The sequence below is a fragment of the Salmo trutta genome, chromosome 2 (genome assembly GCF_901001165.1).
Source record: "Salmo trutta chromosome 2, fSalTru1.1, whole genome shotgun sequence".
In the NCBI taxonomy this organism is placed as follows: domain Eukaryota; kingdom Metazoa; phylum Chordata; class Actinopteri; order Salmoniformes; family Salmonidae; genus Salmo; species Salmo trutta.
In genome coordinates this window covers 34,734,059-34,752,874 of record NC_042958.1, presented here as the reverse complement: position 1 = coordinate 34,752,874, position 18,816 = coordinate 34,734,059, and the positions used below count along the sequence as shown (strand labels likewise).

Genomic DNA, 18,816 nt, shown 5'->3' with positions numbered 1-18,816 from the left:
CCAGCGTTTTTGTATTGTATTATGTATTGTAGTGTATATGAATTTCCATGTAAATGAACAATAAAGTAACTGCATCTTACATGCATATGAGCGTGGATGCAGCACACCCCTATTGAGTGGAATGAGAGGGGATGGAAAGAGAATGGTGAATCATAAGCTCAGAGAATTATGTGCTCGATGATTGACCTAGCCTCATCCTCAGAATCCTTTTGACAAGGATGGATGCAAGGGGTAGGCGTCATATTCAGTTGTTTCATACTGGGAAGGTGACAGTTGCCTTTTGTTATGTCAAAGCTATATAATTGGCAATCAATTTCCAATGTCATATTGTATGTTGAAAACACATCTGTTTTCAGTCAGCTTATGATATATACACATACACACACAATAGATGATGAGCACATAAGGCCACAAACACAGTGTCACGTTCTCAGCAGCTTCAGTGGGTGAAAAAAAGCAGAGAAATCTTTCAGGCTGGGTCTCAGTAAGCTGCTATGGTTCAGCTTAAATGCATAATGATGCCATTCACAAGACCACCCACTCTGGCTTAGATATGAGAGCACTTCAAGACCGCCATCTCTGACTGTCCACAGGGGGAAAGTATCCTGGCATAACTGGATGGAATTTCAGCATTTCACATTCTATTGTATATCACACTCTTAAGGCTGCAATACCCTGCCTTGTATTTCTGCCTGACTAAGGAACAACTGCTTTCTGGACACACATTCTAATAATACTTTGAGTCTTCCTCAGTTGCACACAAGAAGCTTCAAGGCACCCCGTGGTACAATACCTGTGTCCCTACTGATAAAAATGATCCTGGTGATGAGAGAGAGAGAGGGGAGAATAGAGCACAAGGCCATCGCCCGTCCTACCCCTGGCTCTGCCGCTGGACTTCCTTGAGTTGATTGCTCTGTCTCCGGCGTACGGTAGGAAAAGAGGAACAAGCTATTTATTGTACTGTATCTGCCTTTGGCTCAGGCATTGGGGAGGGCCATAGCGGTAGGCAGGTATGGCACCCTATGTATGGCACTCCTTTTGACCAGTACCCATAGGGCCTTGGTCAAATGTAGTGCACTATATAGGGAAGAGGGTGCCATTTGGGGTAGACAAATGTATAGACTAGTGGAGGGAAAATGTATCATTACTCCGAACCCACAGGAGGAGGCAGTTATTCAGTCCTGCTTTTTATAGTCGTGTCAAGGACAGGGGGTGGAGGGCATCAATTATGCCTCTGTGTGCGTGTGTACACAGTGTGTCTCTGCATCCGCTCGCCAGGGTGACTCAGAGATTTAGGCTCCGTGGCAGCCAACGTTCCCCATTGATGATGCATTCCCTATCGCACGTGCATGCGTGTCCACACACCCTCCTGGGCAGATGTCACCACATTTGTGTCAAACACAGTCAATAACACACCCACTATCCCACAACCTAAAACAATAGCATAAATGAGGCTTGGATCAGCCTGAACGCAGCAGCACAGCAGGATGTGTGGATTATACAGTGTGCATCCCAAATAGGCTCTGGTCAAAAGTTGTGCACTATATAGGGTGCCATTTGGGATGCATCCTCAGATACCAAACTGTGCTGATCTGCTACGGTGTTTGGAAATTGTGTCGACAACGTTTCATTGTCTTTGAAAATGGGTATAGCCTATCCTTCAAGACACATGTTCACTCCCAGAAACTAGCTATATCGATTTCAAAGAGCTAAGATTGATAGCTCTTTTACCTCGTACTGTGCACCACAAAAGATACGGTTGCATTAAAGCATGGATCGTTACTAAGTGAGTCACTGCAAGCTCTAGTGAATGAAAATAACAACTCATAACAGATGTCATGTGACTCATGACCACTAAACACAGGGAATCAGACAGCACCATTCAGAGTGTCTCCACTCCGGAGTGATGTTTTCCCTAGGTACAGATCTAGGATCAGCTTCCCCTTCCCTAATCCTAACCTTAACCATTAGTGGGGGAAATGCAGGACTGAGCCCAGATCAGCGTCTAGAGGCAACATCATCCTACTGCCCTAGATGAGATAGCTATGCTAATCCATCACCACTGTTTAACTCGGACTGATGAGTCATCAACACAGACGCTATCAATCCCACAATGCAAAGCTCCTCTTCATTATATAGTGTTTTACCCGATGCTTTCTCTTTATGTAAACAATGCTTGTTGTTGCCCAGCTTTGACTTCACTGCCCTTGTGAGTAAATGAGAAAATAATGGCCACTGTACAAGTATTGAGAGAACAGGCATTGGGAATATGTAACATAGCATCAACCAGGACATGACAATGGTTGGATAGAGGACGGACAGGAGAATGAAAGTCCTGTGTCTCTCAGCTAAGGATGTTCAAGATAGAATGAACTCCCTATTTTTCACGGACAGAATTCCACACATGGAAAATACAAACGTACTGTACATGGATGCACACACACAAAATGATATTAGGCACAGATCTATAGTAGTTAAACTGTACCCTAACCCACACACAGTGACATCCTTACTGCATGTATAGCAGGGGTGTAAAACTAATTTAGTCTCGGGGGCTGCGTTCTGTCTTCGAGGTCCGGAGGCTCGCACTGATAATTGGTAGTGCACTATTCTTTGCCGTCAAACATTCATCGTTTTGGAAATTTGTTATGTTCTCTGACTGTCTAGCTTTCAATTCAGTGATTATTAGCGAGCTGGTCAAGAAACTATGAATGTAGGTCCATTATCATTTCTACACAGTTTTGATTTGGTTTGAGTCATTTTAAAGTATATGGAGTTCTTTCCCCATACAGTAATGGTGTCAATGCAACCCGGCTAGGGCTCCACAGCAGATGGATGCATAAAAAGCAGGCCTGTGTGTGTGTGAGCTCAAAAGGCAGCAGCAGCCAAGCGCTAAATTAACTGCTTGTTTTAGCCTCTTCAAGGCCAGCTTAAGGATCAGTGCTTAGCCTTAACCAGAAGGGAGGGAACCGCTCTCACTGTCTACGTCTTAAAATGGCACCCTATGGTCAAAAGTAGTGCACTGTGTAGGGAACAGGGTGCCATTTGGGACATCTCCACCGAGTGACTGAGAAGGGAACATTTTGATTCTGAAACGCATCTTATGAATAAAATGAATGGACTTATCCACTTGAGGTTTACTCATTGGCGCACTGTAGGGCCTACGATGTGTGATGCATAACATGGCTCTGTGCTATTAGGGTGAATGCTGGAGATAGAGGGTGTGAAAACAATTGAATAGATCATAGATGATACTCCATAGTGGCCCTGTCACTTTGCAAAAGGGGCCCCTAAAGTGCAACAACAGATTAACTGGATTTGAAAGTCCACCAAGTCTCCTCAAAAAGTGTCCCATTTATCTGGCATAATTGCCTTTGCTTGTGTCTATTTGGCCATTTGTCTTGTCTGGCTAATATGTCAGGAAGTAGACAGTTTCCAATCCTCCTAAGGGCTTAGAAGTAACTAGGGGAGAATCTCAACTGCATACTCCTCGCATCCTCTCTCCTCGCCTCCTTCTCAAAACCCATTGGATAAAAACGCCAGAGGTCCCTCCCCGCTGACCTTCTCCTCCAATGGGGTTTGAGAAGGAGGCAAGAAGAGAGGACGCGAGGAGTAAACATGAGGTTCTCCCTAGGACTATCTGTCAGGAGTGGCCTCCATTCTGGGGCTTCGTCCCGAACACCTGATCATTTGTGACTGTCAGTCATCTTGTTATCACACCCCGCACCTGCCTCCCAATTACCACCCTCTAGTAGGTGCCAAGGTGAGAATATGCTGCATTGTATTCACAACCTGCTGGCACTGCAGCATCTAACGGTTTCTGTGAATAAATTACTGTGTAACTGTGCTGATGAACAGTGGCATGTATTCATGGATGCCAAGGGAAGCCAGGCTTCCCCCTCAAAAATTGACCAAGAAAAAAAACATCAAATTATTTATCCTTCGTCTCCCTGTGTTTTCATAATTTTCCTTCAATTCACAAGAGGCTGAATGTATCTCACCAGAGAAGGCCTCCGAGCGAGCAAAATAGTGCCCCTCTGTCTCTGTATGTGAAGGCCATCTATCTGATGCTGTCTGGACATAAAGAAGATGACTTTGTTGCCACCCGTAGCATTGAATGCAAGGGAAGCCAGCGAGCATTTGGCCTCCCTTGATAAAAAAGTATAAAATAATAGCCAATCAGCATTGAGCTAAACTGAGTGAGCTCAATTGTGAATGGTCCTGGCCCACCCAAAAAAATTGTCACGTTTGGATTTGACTTCACTCCTATCAGATCGCATCAAGAGAAATACCAAATTGACAGAAACAACTTGAATTGTTGTATCTCGTTGTGTTGTTGTCCTCTGGTGGCTGGCTAGCTAGCTAAAATTGTCCCTTTCCTAAATTAGCCATGGAGATAGCGATTTGGACTTCTGGTTTTACTTAATTCTCCGTACTGGCCAATGATTATAATGGTGGTTCTGATCCAACCATAAATTCATACATTGTGCCCCTGGACTGAGAGGATGGAAGTTCAATATGTAGAAGGCTAATGTTAACTAGCTAACATTGCCCATGAAAGGGCTCCTTCTAAGTGGCGCAGCGGTCTAAGGCACTGCATCTCAGTGCTAGAGGTGTCACTACAGACACCCTGGTTCGAATCCAGGCTGTATCATATCCGGCAGTGATTGGGAGTCCCATAGGGATGCGCACAATTGGCCCAGCATCGTTCGGGTTTAGCCGGTGTAGGCCTTCATTGTAAATAAGAATTTGTTCTTAACTGATTTGCCTAGTTAAAAAAAAAATAAGTTAGGCTAGCAAGCATTTAAGCCAGGTAGCCTAAGACAACAAAAAAATAAAAGCATGTACTGTATGACAGATTCGTAGACTCTTTCGTCAACATGAAAGAGAGGAGCATGGCATTGGTGTTTCTCCACAAGTAGGGTTTTTTCTACTTGCAAGAACGCATGCACACACACGCGCACACACACACACGGATCAGAACTATGGCCAGCCACATCATATTTATCTTACATTGATTGGACTAAATCGTTTTTGGTATCTTTTAGTTGTCATTGTATTTATTAGACTAAGCATTGGTGATTTGATGATTTTGAAAGGTTGAAGTTGAAACGGTGCTGGAAAAATGGATGCAGCTCCTGTGTTCTCTAAGACTTGCGGTAACTCTGCATGGTTCTAAATCAAGTCCAAAAATTTCGGAAACATTACAGTAACTTGTCTGCCAATGCTGTAGGTCATGGAACTGTTTGTTACGTGCTATATGCTTTGTGTACTTCACCGGACAGAGGTTGCTGTTTCTTCTTATTGTCTCGGCCTTTAGGCCTATATATATCACGGTCGCAAGGCATAATTATGAACTAACAGGTTCTAAAGCAAACAAAACCAATTATCACAACACATAGGTTGTAGTATGGCTTATTGTTCTGGCTTGGCTTCCCCAGTGATTTTACCCACACACCGCTACGACACAAAAACACCTCTCACCAAACGGATGTGAAATCAAATTGAGACTGGTTCCTAGAATATTAACATACACATCACACAGGTGTATTATATCATAGACAAGTACACAATGTGGTATGTTGATGTGAACTATTGTGGGTAGCCAATTGTTAATCCAGAGTAGGATATTGTTGAATTTAAAGACAGGTGCAGTAGTATATGACCTGTTTATTTTTGATGGGTTCTTCCCTTGTCATCTTGTGTCCATGAAATAATAACTCTTGAGCAGTCTGTATTGTCACATTGTCAACCAGTGGCACCATTCAAATTGTTAGCCAACTTGTGAGAGCAATTGGTGTCAGAGTCAAGGCATCCCAGATGCCAACTCTCAGTAAGTATGCATGCTTGTTTTGCTTATATTTAGGCTTCGAATAGAAATGATACATCATGGGATATAAATAACATCACAGTAGTAATATAAATGCCATCAGTCCCCCAGTCCAGACTGGCCTCTAAGGGTATGACTGCAAGCCATCACTTTTTGGCAGCCCGACATTCTTCCCCTGATTTAAATCCCCACAACCCACTCTCGTGACTTATGCTCACACATTCTCCAGCATATTCATTCATCGCCATTGTTTTTTGACCTAGGCCTACTCCTTCTTGCACGGTCAGAGGTATCCAAACACTTGTTTACAATTACCTATATACCCCTGCATCATGAAATTGACAATTTTGAGACTGATATGTCGCATTCACACCGATTTTCAGGTCGCATTGCATGAAGGAGATTCTATGTATATGGCTATACCGACATTGTGTCGGTATAGCCGACACTGTGATTTAAATGCCAATCAGATCGAACCTCCCTAACTGGGCACACACTGGTTAAATAAACGTTGTTTCCACTTAATTTCAATTAAATTATGTTGAACCAACGTGGAATAGACGTTGAATTGACGTCTGTGCACAGTGGGTCAGGAAATCAATTGTTGCAGTCCAGCCTATCCATCCCCCGTTCTGACTGCCACGTTTGCAGTGTTTTATTGAAACAGATTATCAATGAGAATATGGCATCAGTGATCAACATGCATAACAGGTGTTGCTGATAAACGAAATATGGTGAGTGGACGTCAGTCCCCGCTATGTGTTCTTGTTACCTTTATCATAAAACACACCATCTATAGACTAATTAATTAAAACATTTCAAAATGTTAATATTTGTCCTGCCCATATGGTTAGGCTATAACGAGGTAAACAAACGTTTAGATGTAAATCATGACAAGTGTCTGCCTATTTCTCAACAAGGACAAAGTTCATTTCAATCTTGCATCGTTGAATTCTTAATTTTGGTCAATGCTATTTGTGATGATATCGCAAAAGGTAGACTATAATAAATGAGAAGTTAATCGATCACTTACACGAGCGCCGGATGACCGCCAGCTACAAATAGAGCCCTCTCCCGGACACACAACGTGGAAGGAAGCGTTCAGATAAAACGGACAAGTGTAAACTTCCTTTAGATGCGTCTCAGATACTTTGACAGCCTTGTCTTCAGGTTATTTTGACCACGCAGCGGTTGCAGCAGGCACCATTGGGGATGTCACGAGGTTTGAATTAGGAGGGCGCAGACGAGCGATGAGAGGATTTAACGCTACATATCTTTCTTCTCCTTGTTGATAATTATGCTGTCAATTCCTATTAAAATCTGGGTCGCATAGGCTACAATTGGAAAGATAGCAAGGCGAGCCTCACTTTCTGTGTCTCTGTTAGGCAACGTCGTGAGATCCAGCTGCTGGTTCCATCTCTGTCAACACCTGGGCATCCTGTGGGACAGCCAATGGGAGAGCCGCAAGCCAACACCGCTACTCTTTTCTCGTAGAAGCATTGCGCGCCCCGCTACCGCAGAATTAACTCGCGCGATGCACCCATTCACAACGCCACCGACACTCTGTCTTCGGTCAGTGCTATTCGGGATCCTTGGGATGTCCCTACCCCATTGAAGTTTAAATTTAAACGTTTATGGTAAGGGTTAGGTAAGGGTTATGGGTTTGGTTGGGGTTTAGGATAGGGACGTCTCAAGGATTCCGGATAGCACCTCTGTTGCGATGTGTGCGGAGAGACAAAAAGTAGTTAACTAATTGGACATATTGCCTGTCTTTCTCAGCATTGGTTCAAATAACTCAATTAAAGTGATGATCCAGAACTTTTGTATAATTTCAGCCAGCAATTTTGAAAGTGGTGCTCATGAACCAAAACAGGTCCCCGTTTTTTATGTACTATGTAATCCTATTGCGTACTACATCCAGTGGCAAATTTAGCATGTAAATCTTGGTGGGGCAAAATGTTTTATTTGGGATGCATGCCAGCAAAGCCACAACACAACACAACACCAAACAATAAATGAATTGCACTATAACGGTGACAAACGGTGCCCACAAACTGTTAGGGCCTACATAAAGCTGTCCCAACAGCAGTCCCAACACCTTACCACTGCTACACCTGGCTATCAGCGGAGCCTTGTCTGGCAGCGAAAGAGGCAATCCATAATTTCGATTAATGAGCGAGCTAGACGTCCGTAGTCAATATAACTATTTGATCAAGCACTTTTTAAATGTGTAGCGACAGATTTCAGAACATGGGCCTTTCTTACAGTGTGCTCCCTGTACACCAAGTCAGAACTGTAGGATAAATAAAGGGGGCATATAAGCAGACAATGAAAGCTTTTACAATATTCGATTATTACATTTCTTCAAAACAGGTTAAAGGCTACATGTGCACCACCAAGTCAGAACAGTTGGCAAAATTAAGAGGTGGAAATAGACCAAATTACTAGGGTGAGGCACATGGGCTACTAACAATTTATTACACAACATACATTTAGTATTACTTTCTTAGCTATAGTATACATATCTCCCTGGCATATTACATCATTTATGCAGCAGCATACAATACATTTTTGGACTCACCTTGTTGTGCTGTGCTCACTTGAACAGGAAGGTGGCGCGGCCGTCCTTCGTGAGGAAATTTTGTAATCAAAGTCTGCCATTTTCTGGATTTATGGTGCTTTCAAAAAAAAGGTTCAATCATGATGACGCCAGTAATCTACCGGTCGTAGCTCTAGAAAGAGGCCCGAGTTCCAGATTTACAGTTGGATGAAAGTTCAAAACTTATTTTCCCAGTCTTAGCTTGTTTTTTCCGAGTTCCCAGTCATCTTGAACTCACTAAAGTCAGATTTTGCAGTTCTGAGTTAACAGTTGTTTTGTGCGCGGCAAAAATCATGCTTCATAGACAGCATGTCCGATGTTGAATGTTTATCATTTTAAACTAAGAAAAGAGACCCTTAATCTTAGACTTGGAACCACACAGCCACTCCACTGAATAGCAGGCTAATGATTGCTTTGCAATGCTTGAAGTTGTTTCCTCCCAAACCACGCATTGTTGAATTTGTGATTTCAAACTTGTTGTGTAATGTTTATGTCCAATGGCCGATGAGCACCGATAGGTTTTATCTATAAGTTCTCTTATTTCTCTTCATATGACAAGGATTAAAAAGGATTTGCCAGTAGATTGTCGACTTGATTCAGACTAAGATTTTGAAAGTATGATGTTGACATGATCAGTCCAATCAAAGCTACTGTAGATATAACGTGATTTTATGTAATTTTAACTGTGGCCAATGACCTTGAGCCTTCTTGGATGGGCATTTCTAATGTAACACTATGACAGCACCCAAGGGGCTTGATTTTTCTAACTACCCTTAGACTTGGCGGTGACGTAGTGTCCCCATGAGTAACAGAACACAAAGCCAATCCCAGCGCAACACTCCATATTTTCTGCTGGCTTGCCCCACCACCACATAAAGCACTGAGCTAGGCTGAAACACCTGCATTTTGGAGCTGCCTTAGTCAAGAAAACAAAAAGGAGACCATTTTTGTATACAGCTTTATAAACTCAATGATATATTGTTGTTTTCAAACTTATATGTGACACGTATTCATGCCAAAGTAACATACAAAACAGGCAAGCCCCCCCCAAAATATATATATGTATATTTTTGAATTATTACTATTTCCTCAAAAGCCCCACCTGCCCTAAATGACGGGTCGCCACAGATAACATCATTAATTTTGTATTACAGTACCAGTCAAAGGTTTGGACACCTACTCATTCAAGGGTTTTTCTCTATTTTGACTATTTTCAACATTGTAGAATAATAGTGAAGACATCTGTCGTGTCTTTGGGCATCATAAAAACCGAAGACTTATTTTTATCAAATAACTCTCTGAAATTATTATTACGCGATTAACTGATTAATCGTGTAACTGTAATTAACTAGGAGGTCGGGGCACCAAGGAAAATATTCATATTACACAGTTATAATTTTCCTAATATAACTGTCAGATATTATAACATTATATATTATATTATAAGATCTGATCTATTATCTTCTTGTTTTAATGATGTGTTATTACCTCACGTCCAGTCTCATTCCAAACGTCATAAATTGATGTTATCTGCACGAAACCCAGTCTTCACTAAGTCATCCATACATCAATTGTCTTAAAATCATTTATTTACTAAACTAAGTAATTCACAGAAAGCATACAAAACAGTAGGTATCGTTACAAAGCAATGGTAGAGGAATGTGCCCTAGTGGGCTAAACCGGCATGGCGGCTTGTTAAACAAAGGGTGATAAAGGGCAGCTGAGGAGGCACAACAGAGTTGATAAATATTAACAATTGATATGCTAATCTTTTGCACATGAACGCTCACTCATTCGGGAACAATTGCAATCAATATATATTTACGCTCAGTGTGTCGTCGGGATCCTTGTTGGATCCTTGTTGGATCCTTGTTTGGTTCTGTTGGAGAGTTTTGTCCGTGTTCTCTCTCTCTCTCTCGGTTAGAATGCATCTTTCAAAGCGACATTCGTTCATGTTGTAATAGAATGAATGTTTCGTCGGTCTTCGCGTTCAATGATACCGAATTTCTAGCTGCAGACTAGTAATTAATATCAAAGACTTGTTATTATTCTGTCGGTATCGATAGTCTAAAAGTTTAACCACGTGGTATGGTTACAGTTCAGTAGAGGGATGCATGGTCAAACCTATTGGCAAACTTGTAATGGAGTGGAGGCCTGGTCTAAGAAAGAAATTCTGGGTGGGGGTTTATATACTGAACGTAGAAAAGGCTGTCACATGATGCCTTGTCCTGTCTGTGTCCCTGGGGGCGTGCCGATGACTTAGTTAAGCTTTGAACAGAAATACAATTCTCTCACATTAACATCAGTACATAGCATCTCAACATATTCCAAATAGCATTATCCTTATTAATACATTTTATACAACCATTTAGATGTAAGTCCCATAGCTGAGGCTAGCGTATAAACATTATTATGGTAATATGGCAATATTGTCTCTCATGAGTTGTCATAAAATTGTACCAAGCGGACCAGTTCGTAGCTGGATTCTTCACCGATTTTTTTATACCTTCTCCCGAACATAAATGGATTTTATATTTGAGATTCTTCAAAGTAGCCACCCTTTGCCTTGATGACAGCTTTGCACACTCTTGGCATTCTCTACCTTCACCTGGAATGCTTTTCCAACAGTCTTGAAGGAGTTCCCACATATGCTGAGCACTTGTTGGCTGCTTTTCTTTTGCTATGCAGTCCAACTCATCCCAAACCATCTCAATTGAGTTGAGGTCAGGTGATTGTGGAGGCCAGGTCATCTGATGCAGCACTCCATCACTCTCCTTCTTGGTTAAATAGCCCTTTACACATCCTGGAGGTGTGTTGGGTCATTATCCTGTTTAAAAAGAAATGGTAGTCCCACTAAGCGCAAACTAGATGGGATGACGTATCGCCTCAGAATGCCGTGGTAGTCATGCTGGCTATCACCGACAGTGTCTATGACAGTTGTAACCAAAAATCTCCAATTTGGACTCATCAGAACAAAGGACAGATCTCCACCGGTCTAATGTCCATTGCTCGTGTTTCTTGGCCCAAGCAAGTCTCTTCTTCTTATTGGTGTCCTTTAGTAGTGGTTTCTTTGCAGCAATTCAACCATGAAGACCTGATTCACACAGTCTAATCTGAACATTTGATGTTGAGATGTGTCTGTTACTTGAACTCTGAAGAATTTATTTGGGATGCAATTTCTAAGGCTGGTAACAAATTAACTTATCCTCTGCAGCAGAGGTAATTTGGGGTCTTCCTTTCCTGTGGCGGTCCTCATGAAAGCAAGTTTCATCATAGCACCTGATGGTTTTTGCGGCTGCACTTGAAAAAACGTTCAAAGTTCTTGACATTTTCCACATTGACTGACCTTCATGTCTTAAAGTAATGACGGACTGTCGTTTCTCTTTGCTTATTTGGGCTGTTCTTGCCATAATATGGGCTTGGTCTTTTACCAAATAGGGCTACCACCCCTACCTTGTCACAACACAAATGACTGGCTCAAACGCATTAAGAAGGAATTAATTGAAATGCATTCCAGGTGACGACCTCATGAATTTGGATGAGAGAATGCCAAGAGTGTGCAAAGCTGTCATCAAGGCAAAGGGTGGCTACTTTGAAGAATCTCACATATAAAATGTATTTTGATTTGTTTAACACTTTTTTGGTTTCTTCATGAATCCATATGTGTTATTTCATTGTTTTGATGTCTTCACTATTATTCTACAATGTAGAAAATAGTAAAATAAAGAAAAACCCTTGAATGAGTAAGTGTGTCCAAACTTTTGACTGGTACTGTATATGTTACGTGTGTGTTTATTTTTAAAACATTTGTACAAATTTGTTGTGCGGACTGTATATTTAACACGAAATGAATAGATAATTCTGCTGTGTAGATTATGTGGCGAGCTGATAGCATTCATTCGACTTTGCTTCAGAAATCAACGTGGACAGTTCAACAAGCTCTCTCAGTCTCACTGCAGAATTAGATGTTCCTCCACATTCTCCAAATGTGAAATTTCGAGGTTGCTTCAAAACGTCTACTTGTGAATTGTTTTTGTTGATCCTGCTGCTCTGTAGTTCCATTTAGAAGTTAAGGGTTAAGTTTAGGCACTCATTCTGAATGATTAAGGTAAGGGTTAAGGTTTGGGATAGGGTTTAACCCCCTAAAAAACAGTATCCGCAACTGGGATCCAAAGTCACGGGATAACGCTAATCCATAACGACCTAGCAAAACCCAAGCCTACTTGATGATAATAGCGCTCACTGTTCCCAGAGTGGCTGGTTTTAAGGCATTTCCAGATGTCCAATCTTGAACGACCTGGCTGGATAGTTGCATAGCATTGCAAATTAGGCTGTGTATAAAGACGCTCTTTCTTTCTAGTTTGCAATTTTGTAATGCTTGCAACCCTGAACAGAATGATGAGTAGGCTACATAGCAAAGTAGAAACTTTTATGTTATGCAAATAGTAATTTAAAAGTTCAACAACTCAGCCTGTTCAAGTGGGTGAGGCACCAAGCCAACCCCCAATGACAAATAACCTTGTCACTACCAACCAAAACCTCATAAATCTAGATAGCAATTTAACATTCTACTATTTGGCCTCGTCAAGTGGGGAGCAGAATTAGTGTGTCAAAATAGATTTTCCCTCCAGTCTGAAAACATCCCCATGTCAGCATAAAGACTAGTTGTTCCTGCTGAATCAGGGCCTGGCGGGCACACTAAACCTCAGCAATGGAATGGGCAGCAGTAGATGGAGGGGTGGGCAGAGATCTGGAGAGATGCCACAGTGGAGCGTAAGGATGCTTTGTCTCTTTATCAACGCTTGATCTGCTAGGTGCTGACAAGAGCGATGTAGAGGAGAAAAAGAAGAAGACACAGCAAAGCACTTTTTGATTCCAACAAATAGAGCAGCATTATTTTTCACCCCATCTCCTCCGCCACGCTCTCACACTCAGAAGCACACAGACAGCTATAGTGCCTTACACAGATAAGATGTCTCTGTGGAGACCTCTGAGGGCTTTCTCTTCAATCTCTGTGTTAGTGTTACAGACCTTCAATACAAATGAAGAGTGTACACACAATAACATCAGTTAACATTTACATAAACAGATATACAGTGCTTTGGGTGGAGGCGTATCTTGGAACTCCAAACCAGCAGCATACCTCCCTGTATCCCACTGCTGGCTTGCCTCTGCAGCTAAGCAGGGTTGGTCCTGGTCCAGATTGCTACTGGAAGTGGTGTTGGAGGGCCAGTAGGTGGCACTTTTTCCTCTGGTCAAAAATAAAACAAATATACAGTTGCAGTCGGAAGTCTACATACACTTAGGTTGGAGTTATTAAAACTCGTTTTTCTACCACTCCACAAATTTCTTGTTAACAAACTATAGTTTTTGCAAGTCGGTTAGGACATCTACTTTGCGCATGACACGTCATTTTTCCAACAATTGTTTACAGACAGATTATTTCACTATATCACAATTCCAGTGGGTCAGAAGTGTACATACACTAAGTTGACTGTGCCTTTAAACAGCTTAGAAAATTCCAGAAAATGATGTCATGGCTTTAGAAGATTCTGATAGGCTAATTGACATAATTTGAGTCAATTCGAGGTGTACCTGTGGATGTATTTCAAGGCCTACCTTCAAACTCAGTGCCTCTTTGCTTGACATCATGGGAAAATCAAAAGAAATCAGCCAAGACCTCAGAAAAAAATGGTAGACCTCCACCAGTCTGGTTCATCCTTGGGAGCAATTTCCAAACGCCTGAAGGTACCATGTTCATCTGTACAAACAATAGTACGCAACTATAAACACCATGAGACCACGCAGCCGTCATACCGCTCAGGAAGGAGACGCGTTCTGTCTCCTAGAGATGAACGTACTTTGGTGCGAAAAGTGCAAATCAATCCCAGAACAACAGCAAAGGACCTTGTGAAGATGCTGGATAAAAAAGTATCTATAGCCACAGTAAAACGAGTCCTATATCAACATAACCTGAAAGGCTGCTCAACATGGAAGAAGCCACCATAAAAAAATGCCAGACTATAGGTTTGCAACTGCACCTGGGGATAAAGATCATACTTTTTGGAGAAATGTCCTCTGGTCTGATGAAACAAAAATAGAACTGTTTGGCCATAATGACCATCGTTATGTTTGGAGGAAAAAGGGGGATGCTTGCAAGCCGAAGAACACCATTCCAACCGTGAAGCATAGGGGTGGCAGCATCATGTTGTGGGGGTGCTTTGCTGCAGGAGGGACTGGTGCACTTCACAAAATAGATGGCATCATGAGGATGGATAATTATGTGGATATATTGAAGCAACATCTCAAGACATCAGTCACGAAGTTAAAGCTTGGTCGCAAATGGGTCTTCCAAATGGACAATGACCCCAAGCATTCTTCCAAAGTTATGGCTTAAGGACAACAAAGTCAAGGTATTGGAGTGGCCATCACAAAGCCCTGACCTCAATCCTATAGAAAATTTGTGGGCAGAACTGAAAAAGCGTGTGCTAGCAAGGAGGCCTACAAACCTGACTCAGTTACACCAGCTCTGTCAGGAGGAATGGCCAGGGTCCAGCAGGAGCCAGGATGGCAGGTTAGATTAGAGGAATGATCCCATTCCAGGACTGGGGACCGGGCAGAATCCAGGACGAACAACCGGTTAGCCGGGACCACCCGCCTTGCGGACCAGGCCTTCGATGTCCCAGACTAGTGTTGCTGCTGGACAGGAGGTAGAGAGGATGGTCTCTGGGTCAAACGGAGTAGCAGTGGAGCTATGCAAGTGAGAGAGGGCGTCAGGCTTCACATTCCTGGATCCAGGGCGGTAGGAGATGGTGAAATTGAAACGAGTGAACAACAGAGCCAAACGAGCCTGCCTTGAGTGCAGAGATATTCCAGATTCTTATGGTCGGTCCACACTAGGAATGGATGTTCCGCCCCTTCTAGCCAGTGTCTTCCTCCAGGGCCATCTTGACCGCAATAAGTTCCCGGTTACCAACGCCATAGTTCTTCTCATCGACTAAGACAATGGGAAAGGAAAAGCGCAGGGATGCAGCTTTTGGTCATGGGCAGAACGCTGGGACAGGACAGCCCCCACTCCAACGTCCGAGGCGTCGACCTCCACCACGAACTGACGGGATGGGTCCGGATGGATTAAGATGGGGCTGTAGTGAAACGATGCTTGAAATCCGAAAACTGGGGACCACGTGAACGGAACCTTGGGTGGGGTGAGTGCGGAGAAGGGGGAAGCCAGGGTGCTGTAGCCCCGGATGAAGCACCGGTAGAAATGAGCAAATCCCAGGAAACGTTGCAGCTGCACTCTGGATGTGGGTTGGGGCCACTCCAACACCACTCTCACCTTGTCCGGATCCATCTGAATGTTCTCGGCAGAGATGATGTATCCCAGAAAGGAGATAGTGGAGCGATGAAATTCACACTTCTCCGCATTGACAAACAACTGGTTCTCCAGGAAGCGCTGGAGGACTTGTCGGACGTGGAGAACATACTCCTGAACCGAACGGGAAAAGACAAGGGTGTCGTCAAGGTAGACAAGCACGAACCAGTTCAACGTGTCATGGAGCACATCATTGACCAGAGCCTGAAACACTGCGGGAGCATTGTTCAGTCCGAATGGCATAACCAGATACTCGTAGAGCTCACTAGCTGTGTTAAAGGCTGTCTTCCATTTGTCTACTTCCCGTATCCGAACCAGATGGTAGGCATTCCGAAGGTCCAACTGGAGACGCTCGAAAGCCGAGGAGAGGAGTGGCAGCGGGTAACTGTTCTTTACCGTGATGTCATTAGGGCCCCGGTAGTTGATGCACCGGGCCAACAGGGGAAGAAGAAGGACGAATGAACCCTGCCCCCAGAGAATCATCAATGTACCCTTCCATGGTCTTGGTCTCTGGACCAGACAGGGCGGTGTAGTGCCAGGGAGGAGGTCAATGGCACAGTCATAGGGTAGATGCGAAGGAAGAGATGTGGCGCGGGCCTTGTTGAAAACCACCCGGAGATCCTGATACTCCGCGGGAACGGTGGAGAGATCCGAGGCTTTACCCAAGACCTTCTCTCCTCCTGTATGATGCAAAAATGAATTTCCCAACGGATACAATAAAGTCACCATCATATGAGTCATCAGAACCAGTCATAATGAAGATTCTATAATTACAGGCTCTGTAATTAATGTGTCTCAAAAATCATTTGTCTGGGACAGAGGCTGTTTATTACATTCTTAGAAATAGTTCCCATTAGCTTCCGATGTAGTATGTATAAAACATATTGCAGCTAATGAGGCAAACACAAATAGATAGGAAAGTTAATTAACTGCCATTGAATACCATTTAATTGATTTACTTTGAGCATCAATCACATTGAAGTAGTTATTACATTAGTATTTGAATAATGAACAACATTACGTTGTCACTATCAACATTCTGTAATTACAATGGTTGGTAGGCCTAGATACAAATACAAATGGATTAATTGACATGGATAATCAATCTTTCACAGTGCACAGATGTAGTGTACACCAAGCTGCCTCACACTACAAACAAGAGCTAGGCTCTATGGGCCATTCTTGCTCGGACAAGGCTTACTTACTTACATGGCTAACCATTAGAATGTAAAGAATAAATAAATAATATTTTAAAGAATGATCCCAGCTACCTAAGGCTGGGGCGGTAATCTTGTCATATCAATTGTCACTATAATCCTCAACTTGTGTCTGCCAGAATGACCACATAGTGGCTGTTCAGTGGTGCACATTAACAAAGATTTGCCTGTTAGAAACAGATGCACTGAGCAGCAAGGATATTGAAGTGGAACAAAAAACGCTCATGCATTTCAAACTTTTTAGTTCAATTTGAACCTAACAGTTCATTTTTGTTGTTTTGTTAATTACCTAAGCAACCATTAACCATTGATTACCATTCATGTTATCAATCACATTCCCCTCTCACCTGTTAGTATGTACAAGTCACGTCGTGTTCAGCAACTCTGTATGATGTCTCCTTACAAGTCTTAACTTTCCTAGTTAATGCTGAATGTCTCAAATACAACAGAATGCTTACTAATGCTTCCATAATGTAGTGCACTCTTTGGAGGGTTCAGAGAGTGGAACATCAATCATCAATCCCCTTTAAAAACAGGTGAGAGGGTAATGTGATTAATAACATTCATGGTCATCAATAGTTAACGATTACTTATGGTTATCAATGGTTAATGGTAACCTATGGTTCAGCAAATCTATCTAATCATGTTGAAGTACTGAGTCACTGCTGCCTGAGCTCAGCTTCAGACCATTGCCAGACAAATACTGATATACAGATCTAAGGCAGAATTTTAATAAGCTCCTCGTCATATACGTATGGAAGGGAAAATGCATTCTGACCAACGTTGCGTTATTTTGCCGTTCTCTTTCAATGCTGGTATCAAATTTACTCCTCTGAGAAATGTCTATGGCTTAATTATATTTTTTTATTTAACCAGGCAAGTCAGTTAAGAACAAATTCTTATTTACAATGACAGCCTACCCCAGCCAAACCCTAACCCGGATGACGCTGGGCCAATTGTGCACCACCCTATGCGACTCCCAATCACAGCCAGTTGTGATACAGCCTGGAATTGAACCAGGGTCTATAGTGATGCCTCTAGCACTGAGATTGCTACGCCACTTGGCAGCCCAAGGAGCTTAAGTACTCCGTGTGTTGACCATTTCATAATTAGGAGGCTGTTACAAGCGTTTTTTCCCCCAATATTCAGCAAGAGAAATAGACGCATTACTAGTACATGTACTGTACATAGAGTATGTGCGGTTCTGTAGGCCTTTCCTGCAGTCAATGTCCTCATGGGTGGAATGTTATTAATATTTTTCATAATTTCATAATTGATGAAGATTTTAAATGTAAAAAATATGACAATCCGGTGTTTCTATGTCAAACGGTTTTGTTATATTTCAATCTTCTGTGATGTATATAAAGTGTAATATTGGGATGCAAACTACAAAATGTAATACATTTCAACTCTATATCTGACTTGGTAGAGGTGTCTTCTTTTTTTAAGCCCATAAACATGTGTGTGAGGTGTATACTTTTGTTTCAAAGTAGATTTGAGACTAACAAGAAACACTGTGTGTGACCCTGATTTAGCCTACCCCCCCCCCCCCCCCCCCCCACACACACACACACACACACACCAACCCACTAGTATCACTTGGGGGCATGCATACTTTAGTCACAGTAATCTTTAGCCATAATGAAGATCATAGGCCTACTGGGGAACAGTGTGATTGCTAAAGTGGAATTACTAGGCAGAATAAAAAGAGCAAAGCATTCTGGTCCCTCTATCCCTGTCACATGCCACCTACAGAAGGTGTGTGTGTGTGTGTGTGTGTGTGTGTGTGTGTGTGTGT

The 18,816-nt window shown here is 42.6% G+C and overlaps 1 protein-coding gene across 5 annotated transcripts in view; it reads right to left on the bottom strand.

Annotated features, from left to right (window-relative positions):
* The window catches only part of LOC115154425 (rab effector MyRIP-like), a 171,998-nt gene extending 164,610 nt beyond the window's left edge, over positions 1 to 7,388 (bottom strand). For 4 of the 5 annotated variants that reach the window (XM_029700621.1, XM_029700657.1, XM_029700638.1 and 1 more), the window contains exon 1: positions 6,864 to 7,388. The gene's annotated coding sequence lies outside the window, so the exon portion shown is untranslated. The remainder of the gene's footprint in view (positions 1 to 6,863) is intronic. The other variant, XM_029700629.1, reaches the window with a different exon arrangement.
* Positions 7,389 to 18,816: the final 11,428 nt, after the last annotated feature.